This window comes from Cupressus sempervirens, chromosome 3 (genome assembly GCF_028749045.1).
Source record: "Cupressus sempervirens isolate cs-2001-9-10 chromosome 3, ASM2874904v1, whole genome shotgun sequence".
Classification (NCBI taxonomy): Eukaryota; Viridiplantae; Streptophyta; class Pinopsida; order Cupressales; family Cupressaceae; genus Cupressus; species Cupressus sempervirens.
This window is the reverse complement of record NC_143120.1, coordinates 355,139,089-355,155,007: the sequence shown is the minus strand read 5'-3', so window position 1 is coordinate 355,155,007 and position 15,919 is coordinate 355,139,089.

Genomic DNA, 15,919 nt, shown 5'->3' with positions numbered 1-15,919 from the left:
ATGAATCTAGTTATAGGCTTTGGGATTTTGAAAATCATAAAATTGTAAGAAGTATGAATATCACATTCACTGAAAAAGTGTTGCACAAAGATCTATTGCAGCAACATGAGAAGAAAGAAGATGATTATGTTATGTTGGACGATACTCCAAAAGCTAATGTCCAATAATTCCTCATGATCTGCAAAAAATGCAACAACAAATATGACACACCCTAGTGAATGTTAGATGGTCAAATGGTCAACAAGGCTAAGTAGACCTCCAGAATGATTTTCTCTTTCCTTATATTATATTTTACTTACTGATGTTGGTGAACCTAAATTTTATGATGAAGTTGTGTAGGTGGATGCAAAGATTTAGTGGGAGTCAATAATGAAGGAAGAAATGGACTGTTTGCTAAAAAATATGACATGGGATTTATACAAGTTTTCTACAAGTAAGAGGACTTTATAGAATCAATGGATTTATAGGTTAGTTTTAAAAGGATTTGCATAGAAAAAAGGCATTGATTTTGATGAGATATTCTCTCCTATTGTTAAAATGACTTCTATGCACATTATTATAAGTATTGTGGCTACTGAAGATTTGCATTTAGAGCAGCTTGATATTTGTAATAATTTTCCTAATGAAATATTTCAACGCCAAGATCAAGAAGCTTAGTAGATAGCACAATAGAGACAAATGATGATAAAATGAGAATGGATATCAAATGATTGGATGAATACATCATCAAAGAGCCTTGTATATAAAGGAAACTAGAATGACTAAGAGTCAGCAAAGAGATCATCATCACAACTAAGCACATGTCGACCAAGAGTGGATTATCCTCCATTATGCATGAATGTATGTGCAATAATGAGAGGATAAGAATACAAGGGTGTATCTCATAAAGTGATGTAGTGGACAACATGTGCTCAATTGGAGTGCAAACAACCATGTTGTCTACATGACAATTAATATGCTAAAGCATTAAATTAAGTAAACTTAAGTAAAGTGTAAATAGAAAATACTAATTTACACCAACACCCCCACTTAAGTACGAATTATATGAATGCACTTAAGCTCACAAAAGCTAGATGAAAATGCATGATTGGTCCTGGCTACTAGGCCACGTTAGGTACCAATGTAAAAATTGCAAGTTCAAAAAACATGCAATGCAATCTCTCATAAAGTGAAAAAAGAGGGAAAAACACATGGGAAAAACCCCCCTCCAAAAAGAGAGATAAGTAAAATAAAAGAAAATGAGAGAGAAGAAGACCTCATGTAAGGAAAAGATCCCTCCCATAAGAAAGAAGAGAGAAATCAAGTGACTCTGCTTACTAAAATATCACGCACCCCCCAAGAGATCTCACAAATGGATATACTTGACCTCAATGAAGGGTTTGTCAGCAACTTGCTGTGCTATAGGACAATACCTCAACTCAATGACTTGCTCATTTATTAGCTTTCTAATTTAGTGCATATGAACCTAAATTTGTTTAGTTTGTTGATGTTGAACTAGATGTTTTGAGATCTCAATAGCACTCTAATTATCACAATAAATGACTATAGACTATGGAAAGTTGAACCCAAACTCCTTTAGGATATGTCATAGCCATATAGCCTCTATAGCTATAGTAACAATCCCTCGATACTCAACCTTAGTTGAAGAAAAAGAAATAGTATTTTTCTTCTTACTCTACCAAAAAATGGGGCCAAAACCTAGATGAAAAATGTAACCTATAGTAGACTTGTAGGAATCAAGATCTCCTGCATAATATGAGTCTGCATATCCAACCAACTGCAATCTAGTTCTTGTTTCATAGTGTATCTCATGTGTATGTGTACCCTGTATGTAGTGCAAGATTCATTTGGTACCCTTCCAATGAAGCTCATGTGGCTCCTGCATGAAGCAAGAAACCATGCCAACTATAAAAGCTATTTAAGGGCATGTATGTATCAAGTAAATGAGATTCCCAACCAACTATCTATATATGGTACCCTTCCAATGAAGCTCATGTGGCTCCTGCATGAAGCGAGAAACCATGCCAACTATAAAAGCTATTTAGGGGCATGTATGTATCAAGTAAATGAGATTCCCAATCCAACTTGGCATACCATGCCCTAGGAGCCTACTTAAGGCCATAGATAGACTTCCTCAAATTGCAAACCATAGTAGAATCTTGTATGAATCCCTGAGGTTGCTCCATTTAGATGTCTTCAAAAAGATCCCCATTGAGGAAAGCACTCTTCACATCCATTTGATAAACAACCTAAATATGAAGAGCAACAATAGTTAGTTTCAAATAAATGAATTTTATCTTAGCTACTAGTGCAAAGGTCTCAGTATAGTTAATACCAAGAACCTGTGAGAAACCTTTGGCAAAAGGTCTATCCTTATACTTATCCACACTTCCATCCACTGTAAACTTGGTTTGATAGATCCACTTACACCAAACAAATTTTCTTCACTTAGGAGGAGGAACTAAGTCCCAAGTGTTATTTTTCATTAAAGAGTTATATTTTTCCTCCATGGCCCTGCACCATTTAGAAACCCCTAAAGCTTCCTTAAATGACTATAGATCTGAAGCAATGGCAATAAATGCATGTGAAAATAATTTGTGTTGTTCCCTTGTCCATCTAGTATCTAAATGATTTCCCACCAATGAACCTACTAAATCAAGTATTTTTTGTGCCCAACGAGGTCTACTAGAAGAAGAAGAAGGAATATCCTCAACTATTTTGTGGACCCTATAAAGTTGGTGTCCTACGAGTCAAAGTTGAAGGAATATCATCCACGAGTTTGTATGCATTAAGATGGTAAGGATATCCATAAATATACAAGGTTTACTTTGAGGTTCTAATGCCTTTCTTTTTGTGGAGGCATCCTTCCCCATGCTAGAAAGCTAAAAACTTTAAAGTGTTTTATGCTTGGTTTTCTTCCACACCAAGCCTCAAAAGGTGTAATTCCATCCAAGGCCTTATGGGGACTTATTCTTTGGATGTAATTGGCACAACACATAGAATCTACCCAAAAAACTTGATCTAGAGACTTATGTTGTAGCATACAAATGGAAATTTCCTTAAGGGTCCTATTCTTTCTTTCAACAACACCATTCTATTGTGGAATGTATGCAACTAAATGTTGAAGATCAAATTCCATGTGAGTACAAAAGTCTATAAGCCTTGAGTTCACATAATCCTTTCCATTATCTATTCAAAGAATCTTGATGGCTTTCCCTAATTGCTTCTCAACTTGATTTTTGAAGGTGATGAACTTATCAAACACTTCACTCATATGAGCAAGAAAGAAGACTCAAGTTTAGCATGAAAAATCATCAATGAAAGTGAGAACATAGTGAGCCTTTCCAAATAATAACACTGGAAATGGGCTAGCTACATCACTATGAACCAATTCAAGAACAATAGTAGCTCTCCAAGGCTTCTCCTTGTCAAACTTCTCTTCAAGATGCTTGTCTACTTCACAACTTGTACATACACCCTCTGAATACTTGACTTGAGGTATACCTATGACCATATCCTTGTTGTTAAGTTGAAAAAGCTAGGAGTAATTGAGATGTCCAAACCTCTCATGCCATAGTTTACTTTATGAATTCGAGTGGGTCAACAAGGCAAGGTAAGTAGAGTTAGGCACAAAATAAGAAAATGAATAAAGCCTTGTATCATGATTAGCCTTTCCAATTTCCACCATAGAATCATCCTTTAGATTTTTCATTGCAATTTAATTAGGAAGGAACTCCACTTTGTTGCCACATCCATAATGAGTGATTTGGTAGATTGAAAGGAGGTTTTTGCTAAGGTTGGGAACATGAAGAACATCCTTGAAAACTCCATTGTCAAACTCAACATTCCCTTTTCATTTAACTTCCACTTGTGTGTCATTTCCCACATAGATGTAAGGTACATGTGATGGTTTTGAAGAGGAAAATTTCTCCCTTGAAGCACCCATATGATGTGTAGCTCTTGAATAAAGAACCTATTCCCAAAAATTATTTGTACTTGCTACCAAAGCTTGTCCCTTACCTTTTGAAGTGGATGAGGGTCCCTTATTCTTATAGGCATTCAGCACATCAATTTTATGTTTTCTCATTATGTTTAGCAACTCATCAATTTTATTATCCTTACACTCACGTTCATCATGAACATTCTTCTTACAATAGGCACAAGTTTTCTTCTCCATTTTGTTGAAGTTGTTCCCCTTCTTATTATTGTTGGAAAAAAATTTGCCTTGTTGTGAGAAAAAAAATTGTGTGAAGGAAGATTGATGTATAGAGGAATATTGTTGTGTATCATCTTGTGTCCTAGCCTTTCACTACTTTTACTTCTTGTTGTAATTTTTACCACCTTGATCCCCTTGATTCCCCTTATTAACCACCAAGGCTTTGGACTTGGAAGACTAGAGAATTCCAATACTCACTAACTTTTCATGTTCTAAGACCAAAATTCCTAAAAATGACTCAAATGAAGGCTTAGTGAAGGAACTTTCCATTGTTAACTTGTGATTATTATAACTTGAAACAAAATCTACATATTCAAGAGGAAGATGAGTCATCACATGCTTGATCAAATTTCCATCCTTAATGGGTTCACCACAATCCTTAAGTTTTTCTCTATACATGTCTACTTGGGTAAGATAATCTTTGATCATGTCAAAATTTCTAGGATCCAATTTGTAAATATTGTCCTCAATAGTAGGCCATATCTTCATCTACTATCCCATTCAATGCTTCAACTTAATTCCAAACTTCTATTGGATTGGTAATATTCCTAATGTGATATTTGATAAGATCTAAGATATTCTTTAGCAAGATTCCTAAGCCCATCTCTTGTTTCAATTCCCAATTTTGTTTACAAGACTAATCAGCATCATCATCATATTTCTTTGTAGCACCAATTACATAACCTAGTAAATCTTTTTCAATTAATAGTTCCTTTATCTTTTCTTTCTAAGTAGCATAATTATGTGGTGTTAACTTAGAAAAAGAAGCCATAATGTGAAAGAAAGAGCACAATATCAAGGAGACAAATGAACACAAGACACACCCCCCTTTTCACGCAATCAAAGAATCCCCAACCCCAAAAAAGATGATTTGGCACTTTATATTTAGTGTAGGTACAATAGCCACTTGCCAATTTTGGGCGAAAGTGGAAATTTGATTTTTGATATTTACAACTAAAAATATGAAGCTATATATGACTTAACAAGATAAGACACAAGACCTCTCAAGGATCTAATTAATTAAAAGTGCCAAAATAATCCAAAAACTGCCAAATGTTGAATGTACTATGTCTACTCAAAATTATTCCAAATTGATACCAAATCTGGAAAGTAGACCAAAAAAATTATGTTCTTTCAAAACAAATAACACTTGAATATGTGTCCATATGAGCTTAAAGGAAGCCTATGAAGTAGTAAAAATTAGGATTGGAAATTTTTAGTAAAATTTAGGAATAGAGATCACAAACAACCTACACCAATGTGTAGATCATGAAATTCTACCATAAAACAAAAAAATTGCTCGAAAGAAGGAGTCCATATGACGGATATATCACTATTTGAAAATCATCTCTGTGATTATTTTTCTTGAATCATCGTTGTTGCACCTTCAAAAGTCAAATGACTCTAGATTTCACCTCAAATGTCCAATTTTGATGAAACAAAAATTGAATTGGAGATTTTTTGACCTTGTGAATGTGATACCAACATCTAACATGCACCAACAAGCTCTAATCTTGACCTATTAAAAAAAAAAAAAAAACTCTCCAATGGCTATGCAATGAAACTCCTATGGCTCTGATAGTATGTCAGAATTTTCCTAGGGAAATAATTCAATGCCAAGATTAAGAAGCTCAGTAGATAGCACAAGAGAGACAAATGATGATCAAATGAGAATGGATATCAGATGATTGGATGAATATATCATAGAAGAGCCTTATATATAAAGGAAACTAGAATGACTAAGAGTCAGCAAAGAGATAATCAACACAACTAAGCACATGTCCACAAAGAATGGATTATCCTCCATTGTGCATGAATGTACATGCAAAATTGAGAGGATAAGAATAAAAAGGTGTATCTTATAAAGAGATGTAGCAGACAACATGTGCTCAATTAGAGTGCAAACAACTATGTTGTCTACATGACAACTCATATGAATATGCAAACTCCTAGGTGTCTACATGACAACTAATATGCTAAAGCATTAACCTAAGTAAAATTAAGTAAAGTGTAAATAGTAAATACTTATTTACACCAACAATATTAAAAAAAAATTCCTTCATGGTCATTTGGATGAAGAGATATATCCATGCACAACCTTAGGGATTTGAGGTTGAAGGTAAGGAGAACCTAGTGTGCATATTGAAGAAAAGTTTATATGGCTTGAAGCAAGCACCTCAATAATGGCATTTGAAATTTGATAGGTTTATGCATGAGCATGGATACAATGAGTATCATTCAAATCATTATTTTTATTTTAAGATGTTGGATGATGCTAGCTACATTATTTTTATTTTTATATGTTAATTATATGTTTGTAGCTAGGTCTAACATGGATCATATTAAGGGGTTAAAGGAACAGTTAGCACATTGATTTGCTATGAAGGTTTTGTGGGCAGCAAATCAAAACCTTGGTATGAAGATTTCCAAAAATAGAAAGTATAGGAAATTGACATTATCTCAAGTTGATTATATTGTCAAGGTGTTGCAATGTTTCTCTATGGAGAATGTTAAAGTTGTCAGCACACATTTACCTGGCCATTTGAGGTTGAATAAGGACATGTGTCCCAAGACACATGAAGAGGAGTATAAGATGTCCAAGGTACCTTATGCCTCAATTATATGAAGCTTGATGTATGTTGTGGTATGTACTAGGCTAGATATTGTAGATGCAATGGGAATTGTTAATAGGTATATAAGTCATCAAGGAATTGAGAATTGTAATGCAGTTAAATGGATTGTCAAATATTTGAGAGGTACATCTAGTGAGTGTTTACACTTTGGGGGCTCTACTACTGATTTATAGGGATATGTTGACTTAGATTTGGTAGGGGATATTGATACTAGGTAGAGTAATATAGGTTATGTATTTTTTGTTGGTGTAGCAGCAGTGAGCTAGGTTTCTAAGTTATAGAAGGTTAATAATTTATCCACTACAGAGGTAGAGTATGTTGCTGCTAAAGAGGTAGCCAAGTAGATGATATGGCTTTAGTTCTTCCTGGAAGAATTGGGACACACTTAGAGGGATAATTATTTGTTTATAGATAGTTAGAGTACCATTCATATTGTAAAGAATTTAGTTTTGTATTTAGAGACAAAACACATACAGTTATGGTACCATTTCGTTAGATCAGTTGTGGATGATGGATAGTTAAATCTGGAGAAGATACATACATATGATAATCTAGTAGATATGTTTACAAAGGTAGTAACAAGGGAGAATCTAAACTCCTCTTTAGTTTTGGTTGGTCTTCTAGACTGAACAAAATAAATGAACAATAGAGTCTGGGATGGCTTGATATTCTAGTAAGAGCTACATGTTATCAATGCTATGAATAGTCTCCAAGTGGGAGGTTATTGATGTGGAGCTTGATTAGTCTCCAAGTGGGAGATTATTGTGATGTGGAGCCTATTTAGACTTAGAGGTTTATTTGACATGGTTTTCTCCACATATTATTTATATGGGGGTTTGTGGGCAACGCCCCCAAGATAGAGTCCAAGGGCAGCACCCCTATAGGGTCCTAATCTTTTTAGGAAGAAAACCTTGTATAAAAAGGCTTAGGCTTATGGATTTCATAATGTAATAGAGATATTGTAGCTTTTTGTGATAGTATTGAGCTATAAAGGATTGTGAATTGTAATCATTGGATTATAATAATATTGGACTTGTTGTTGGTGGATGTAGCCCAAGGCTTGGCTGAACCACATTGAATCTTGATGTCTTGTGTTCTCTTATGTGCAATCTATTATTTTCTGATATTAGGTATATATGCATGTAAATTTTATTTCTTTTTGAGGTTAATCCTAATAGATGGATTTGGGGATGTTATTAATGGCTCCTTCTCTGTTAAAACTACCTACCATTCCCAATTTTTACATGAAGAAAGGGACCCTAAGTGTAATTGTATCTAGATACCTAAGCTCTTCCCTAAAATAAACTTCTTCTTATGGGAAGTTATTCATAACTAAATTCCTACCCGTGGCAACCTCTCTATACATGAGTTTTATCTACTTAATATATGTATTTTATGTGAAAAGGAAGAAGAAAATATAGACCACCTTTTTCTAAACATCTTATTTGCCTTAAACTTCTAGAGTCTTGTGTCTCAATATCTTCAGTATGAGCAGGTTATGCATAAATATTTTAAGGATTTTCTTTTTATTTTGTCCTCATCTCCTCTTAAAAATTCTATTATGTTAAATCTTTCAAATCAAATCCTCCCTATGGTTGCTTGGAATCTACAAAAAGAAAGGAATAACAAAAGAATTTTGGAGGAAAGTAAATCTTCTATTGATTTGTTTCACATAGTTAAGAGACTAGTCAGAGATGGTGTCAATGCTTCTTTTTTCCCTAAATGCGCTAATTTCCTCTCCCTCTATGAAATAAGAATTAAAAAAACTTGGTCTATTAATCACAACCTCATTAATCTAAACTAGTTGAAGATATGAAGGAAGAAAAATAAATGGATGCCTCCTAATCTAAATTGGTGGAAATACAATGTGGATGGATGCTTAAAAGGTAAACTAAGAATATCTTATATATGAGAGCTTCAAGGTTTTGTAAAAGATGTTGGCATCAATTCTAATAACTATATTGAAGGGTTGGTGATGTGGTAGCATATCAAGTCCCTTAAGGAGGTAAGGGTTGATAAAGCCATTTTGGAAGCTAACTAAAAAGTTATAGTCGATATCAACTCTAACAAAGCTAAAAGTCCATGGAGAATACTCAGTCTCATAGAAGTAGGCTATCTATATTCAGTGAAGTTAGTATTAGACATACTCTAAGTGGAGGGAATGATGTCATAGATCTCCTTGCTAATTGGGGTTTGGGTTGCCTAGAAGGGAGACTAATTAATCTTGTTTATTGCTTAAAAAGAAACTCAAAATTATTATAATTAATGCTAAAAATGGAGATGTTTAGGGTATTGATCAAAGAAGTGGACTCTTATTACTTTTTTTTGAACATCACTAACATGTTTTTTATTTTGGCTTGAGGAAAATTTTAATTTCAAATAGATGTCTCAATGAGGAAAGTTTTGATTATTGATAAGCAAGGAAAATTTTCAAAGGTTTACATAGTTATTACTAGAAAGAAAAGGAAGTGTGCTAATTATAGTAGATATCTAAAGTTAGTCTTATGGCCAACATCAACATATTGAACTTTAAAATTATTGACATCATTAAGGCTTTATCTAGCCTCACTATTAATGACAAGATATGGGGACGATTTTGTACGCATAAGGAAGGACAAAAATATTAAAAACTTATTCAACCTTACCAATTCTTCTTTACTTTCCAAATGTGCCTATAATGCCATTATTATAAGTAATGGCGAATTAGTATGGGTGTACAATTATTTGTACTTTTTTCCTACCTTACACCTTGGCAAGGATTATATAAGAAATAATATCAAGGATTATATAAGAAAGGATTTATTATGATATTATTTCAATCATGAGTGTTTAAGGCTAAAATTTTTGAGAAACTTCATCATTCTCACAAAGTTTTCTTGTTCTCAGTTTATAAAAAAAGTAATTTGTCTATCAAAAATATGGAGAGATCTGAAGTTTCCCAAAATGTCATCACTGTGGAAGATAATCAAGCTATTTAGGAAGTGCTCTAGAAGTTAAGTAAAGTTAAAATTATGGGTGGACCATTGAAAAAAATTGAACCAAAGGATAATATGGAATAGAAACAAAATTAGGATATATGAAAATACTTTTAGGATGTGTGTCTAACTAGTTTCATTGAAGCTATGAGGAGCCTCAAAAAATAAATCTCTTCTAGTTTTTCCAACTCTTTGCATAAGCACAATGTGAAAATTGACAACATTAACATTATGGTTATGCCAGGGCTAATTGTAGAAGCCAATAGTTTACATTTTGTAGGTCATCGAGTTGATAGGGAAAGCCTAGGAAAGTACAAAAAATTTGGAATCATTCTTCAGCAATAATGGCAAGGAGAAATGAGTGAATGCAAAAAAATGGCTATGGAAGACTTTCTTTCCCTCCACCTTTTTCTATTATTTTCCTCTGTGTTATAGAATATTTTACTTGTGAAGGTAGATTTAACCCTTACCATGCCAATCACTTCACCCTATTAAAATTCTTGCACCATAGGAAGAAAATTAATGTTTTTTTTCTTTCTAATATCCTCCTTAAGGGTAGCATAGAAAATGGGTATAACCCATCTCTTCATTAGGGATAATTGTCATTTTGTACCAACATGTGTATTTCAATCACCTAGATTTTAGTATGAGCTTGACCCATGGGAAAGAGTTGGTTGGGACCATATTGCCTATTATAATTGAGGAAATTTACTTGTCAACTATTGTGAGACCTAGAAAATAAAAACCTCACCTTGGGACCAAGAAAAAATTTAGTACTAACTCATCTCTATATGCTTGTAACACTAAAAAATGGCTTGAATAAATCTACTACTCAAAAGCCCTTCAAAAAAGAAGAATTTTTTGCAAAGTATCTAAGGCCCCACCCTTAAAAAGAGAAGAGCTAATAAATACATCATTGATGTCAACAAACATGATTGGGGATGAGGAGAGTAATGATAAAATTACTTTGGGGAAAAGTGGACAACAAGTGGCTACCTCAGTGCAAAAAAATATTAGAAAGAATCTAAAGGAAGAAAGAAAGAATGTAACATAAGGGTGATAAGGACATCTCTATGGGTTTGGAGGAATATAAATTCCTTGAGGTAGAGACTCAAATGGAAGATGAGACTAATGATGAGGAGACAGAGGATGCATATTATAAAGAGGAAGGGATGTTAGTTAAGATGGGAAAGATGAGGATGTGGATGTGGTTGAATAGGAGGCTATTGTTGAGGTTGATCTTAGAGGGGTTACTGAGAACCAAACTAGTCCTATTGAGGTCAATAAAAATAAGCAAGGTGATAAAGGCCATAATGTAGAAGAGAAGGACATAAGCATGGATAGGGATTCCCTCCTCAATAGGCTTATTAAGCTTGAAAGTAAAATTTTAGTAAAAATGGAATCTCTTCATATCAAAATGAACTTTAAGAATAAAAATATACATTTTTGAGGTAAGCTTGTTACCTATTCATATATGAATGGTAGGATAGTAAATATTGCACTGTTATCCACAAGAATTATTTGGATAATAATTATCCTTTGAACTGATGAATCTTGGTGCTCTTGGAGGATGGTGAATCCACTACTATCTAAATAATGAAGAGAACTAGTGATGTTTGGACCACATCAAATCAAGTTTAAAAGATGACCTATGTTTAGTAACATCCATGACGAGTGAGGAGTTAATTCTCAACTCAACTAGAAAATGGTCAAAACCTAAGAATGTCATAACATTTGATGAAAAGGCATAAAATCTGCATAAGAGAGATATAAAAAATATGTCTAGCCTCTCAACTATCTCAAGAAATCCCTTCTACTTATTGATCCAACTGTAGCCACCCAAATCAGGTATCATATCTAATAAATCATTTTCTACTAGGAATAAAGAGAAGTCTTGCATGGTTTGATAAGGTGGATAAAATCCTCTTATTTTTTCATATTCCTTTAGGATGGTATTAAAAAAACCACCCAAAATGACATTAAGATCATTAATTCCATGAATTATTCTTGTTAAGGATTCCCATAACCTTTTCTTGTCATGTCTAGAAGATGGACCATAAAAATTTAAAAGATAAAAGGAAAATTGAAAGGACAAACCCTTCACTAGCTATCAATTTTCTTGTTGTTGAATTGAATGAACTAGTACAGTATTTGGATTCCATAAGATACCTAGTACACCTAAAGAATTAATACCCTAAAAAAGAAAAGAGGAGCAACCCTTCCATTTTACTATTGCTTTTTCATAATTTTCTTGATATAGTTTGGCATCTTGCAACAAAATAATATCTTCCTTCAAAGAACCAAGATGTTTCTTGATTCTATATCTCTTATTAGAGGTATTATGACTATGATATTCCACAAAATAGTCTTCATATTTGACAAAGAGAATCCTTTTCTCTATTTGTTTAACGTATCAAGGTGGTGAGTTTTCCATTAAGAGTGGATTAGATACTAGCTTCTACCTCTTCTTTATCTTTCACACTTTTTATCTTTCTACTCCTTACTTTAGGTGTCTTCTTTGATGTCAAGACAAGTGCTGGTGCTATTCGGAGCGAAAATATTTAAGCATAATAATATTTTCTTTCATTAACACTATTAATCTATGTACCTTCTAGTTCTAGTAGGTCACTAGCATTTTCAAATTACTAATTAATTTTTATGTATGAAAATTCTTCCTCTTCTTCAGATACAAGGGCCTCAAGATCATGTTTCGCTTCTGAACACTATAAATTTTGTAATATTAGCTAAGTCTAGCATATATGGTTAGTAACAAGGAGGGGGATACCAATAAATTCTCAACCTAAATGAGGTCATCAAGGCCCTCTATATCTTCCAACTGATCCATAATGTCTTCATTAAGAAAACCCTTTGTTGCATCTATGTTATTTTGGTCTAATAACCCCATTATATATTCCTAATTATTTACATAAGTGTTAACTACAAATTTCTCCCCTTGCCAGCATGGGTGCATCTTATTATTAATCTAAGGATCATCATCAACTACCTCTTATACTATACAAACCCCCCCTTATTTATTAATTTGATGAATCATACATGAGGCCAAAGATCTTAACATATCATTTTCTATTCCCTCTAACTATTCATTAGACATCTTACACCTTTTCCCAATCTTCTTTATTTATGAAAATTTTAATGGATACTCATCAAGATTCAGACCTAAACAATATGGAGAAACAATTTAAACCTTGTTGGAAGAATGAGTAAAAGTATCCACATCTTTAGTCTATCTTCTACATCTCCAAGTTGTTAAAACTAAACTACACACATATCATAAATAATTTGCAACAATTGAATAGATGGCTAGTCAACAATAAAGAACTCTATCTTGCCTTCTATTCTCATATCCACATCTCATTCTAGAAGCTTCTTTTCCTAGTGCACACATGTTGTAATTCATGTATATATAGAAATCATGAAATACTTTATGCAATCACATGAATGAAAAATACTGCCTACAATATACAGATTTATCTTGTCTCTATTATTTATTCTTCCATAGGTTATTGGCCTACTACTATATTTATTTTTCTTTTCTTTATGGTATTAGAGTAATTATGATCCTTGGGTTAGGCAAGAGCCTACAAGACAATGGTAACTTGTGATCCTCTCATGTGCGATGTCTTGGGTTCAAATTTGCTTAACAATTTTTTTAAAAAATTAATTACAATAAATAAAAATAATTAATCTATGCTTCATTTTTTTAGCGATAAAAAAAATTTATAATCCTTGGGTAGTGACATGCATTTTTTTTGTGATTTATTTAAAAAATAATAATTAATCTATGCTTCAGTTTTTTACCAATAAAAAAAAAGTTATAATCCTTGGGTAGTGGCATGCATTTTTTTTTTTGATTTATTGTTGGAGGTTAATTTAATTGAGTAGCATCAAATATTTGGGGTGCCAAGTAACCACTACACATAATTGGTGAGATTTGTTTCAATCTATTAATTTGGGCACTAAAGATTTTGATTTTTTTCTCTCATCCTGAAAGGAAAGAAGCATTTGGTGAGAGTCTTGTTTTCAATTGTTAATTTTAGTGTTGAAGGTTGTAACATCTTTTTCCCATTCAAAAAGAAGAGGATTTGATTAATGGATTCTCTTGGTGCTACTCTTTTGATAATTAGATTAAAAGGAAAGAATTATTATGATTGGATTTTACAAATAGAAATATCTCTAGCTCTACAAAAATGGCATGATATTGCTATTAATAGTGAATAAATACCAACAAATTCTAGAAGAGAACAAGATTTTTGGGGTAGAAGAGACAAGAACGAAGTAGCTTTGATAAAATTAACATGTTTAGAAGATTTTTTTGAGAAGTTTGAAATGAAAGATGTGGAGTGCAAGTATGGAAGATGTGAAAAAATTGTATCAAAATGTAGTTGATGTATGGATTATATCTGTCACCATTAAATTGTACAATAAGATATTATCAAGATCAAAAGAGATTTTGTCTCATCTAAATAAATTAAAGGAAAATAAAAATGAGTTGTCTTCACTTGGAAAGAATATAGACAATAAGGATTTTGTGCAAATAATATTACAAATTTCAAGGATCTTATCAATCTTTTAGAAGGGGGCTTGATAATATAGATAAATTAAAAGATATTAAATCTGAAGAGTTATTTCCTAAGTTAAGTAAAGAAGAGAAATGCCAAATAAAAGAAAGAGAATCACTTACTCTTGAATCTATGTCTTAGGCATTTGTAATGAAAGGGAAACAATATTATCAAAAAGCACAAAATTTAATAAATTTAATGGAAGGAATTGGAAGTATGGAGATAAAAATGTTTCATATTAGAATCCAAATAGAAGCAAGTGGAAATATAATTATTGTGGTAAATAAGGACATGAAAATAATAATGGCCACAAAAGGATTAATGATACATAAAAGAATAAGACCACAAAATTATTTGATTTTAAGAGAAATTCCTTTTGTGTAGCACTTAAAGAAAATAGTTCTTTTAAGGATGAATTGATAATTTGATTCTAGCTACACACAACATATGTCACATAATAAGGAGCAATTTAAGTTACCAAATGAAAGCAAAGGTGAAAAAACATATTTGGAAGATAATAGTCCCCAAGAAGTTAAAGGAAGTGGAAACGTTCAAGTGAATAATGGAATGTTTAAAAATGTGAAGCTTATTCCTCAATTATCAACAAATCTTCTTTATGTATTTCACATTGTCACTCAATGATATGAAATAGAGTTTTATATGATATGCTTAGTCAAGGATTTAAACAATAACTATGAAGTGATTACATTTAGTAAAATGGAGAATGAATAATATAAATTTCAAGAATTTATTGGAAATAATTGTGCATGCTATTGCAAAGTATGATGCTGTGAACATGTTGTGGCATGAGCGATGGGACATGTTAATTATCAAAGTCTGAGGCTTATGAAGATGTTAAATATGGTGCATGGTCTCCCAAGAATCTCACCAAAGAAAAATATATGTATGTGAAGTATGTGCAATGGGTAAACAACAAATTGAAATTTTCCCATAGGGAAGACAATGGAGGGAAAAAACCCTTTTACATTTAGTCCAGAGCGGTGTAATGGGTCCTTTTAAAACACCCTCGCTTGGAGGTGCAAGGTATGTAATTACATTCATAGATGAATTTACTAGAAGAATTTGGGTATATTTCTTACAAAATAAGGAAGAATGTATTTAATAAGTTTAAAGAGTTTAAGATTCTAACTTAATAGAAAATTAGGAAATCACTATAAATGATAAGAAAAGATAGAGGAACTAAATATATGAATAAGGAATTTTGTAAACAAAATGACATAATGAAAGAATCAACTATTTCCTACTCAACTCAATAGAATAGGGTTCTAGAAAGGAAGAATAGGACTATGATGAAAATAGCTAAGTGTATGATTCATTATAGAAATATAGAAGTCAATATTTGGGCTGAAGCAATTCATACTATAGTTTATATTTTGAATAGAACTCCTGCTAAAGCAGTTATGAACATAACACATGAAGAGGCTTGGAGTGGAAAAGAGCCTATTGTATCTCATCTCTGTATTTTTGGTTGTACTTCTTATGTTCACATTCATG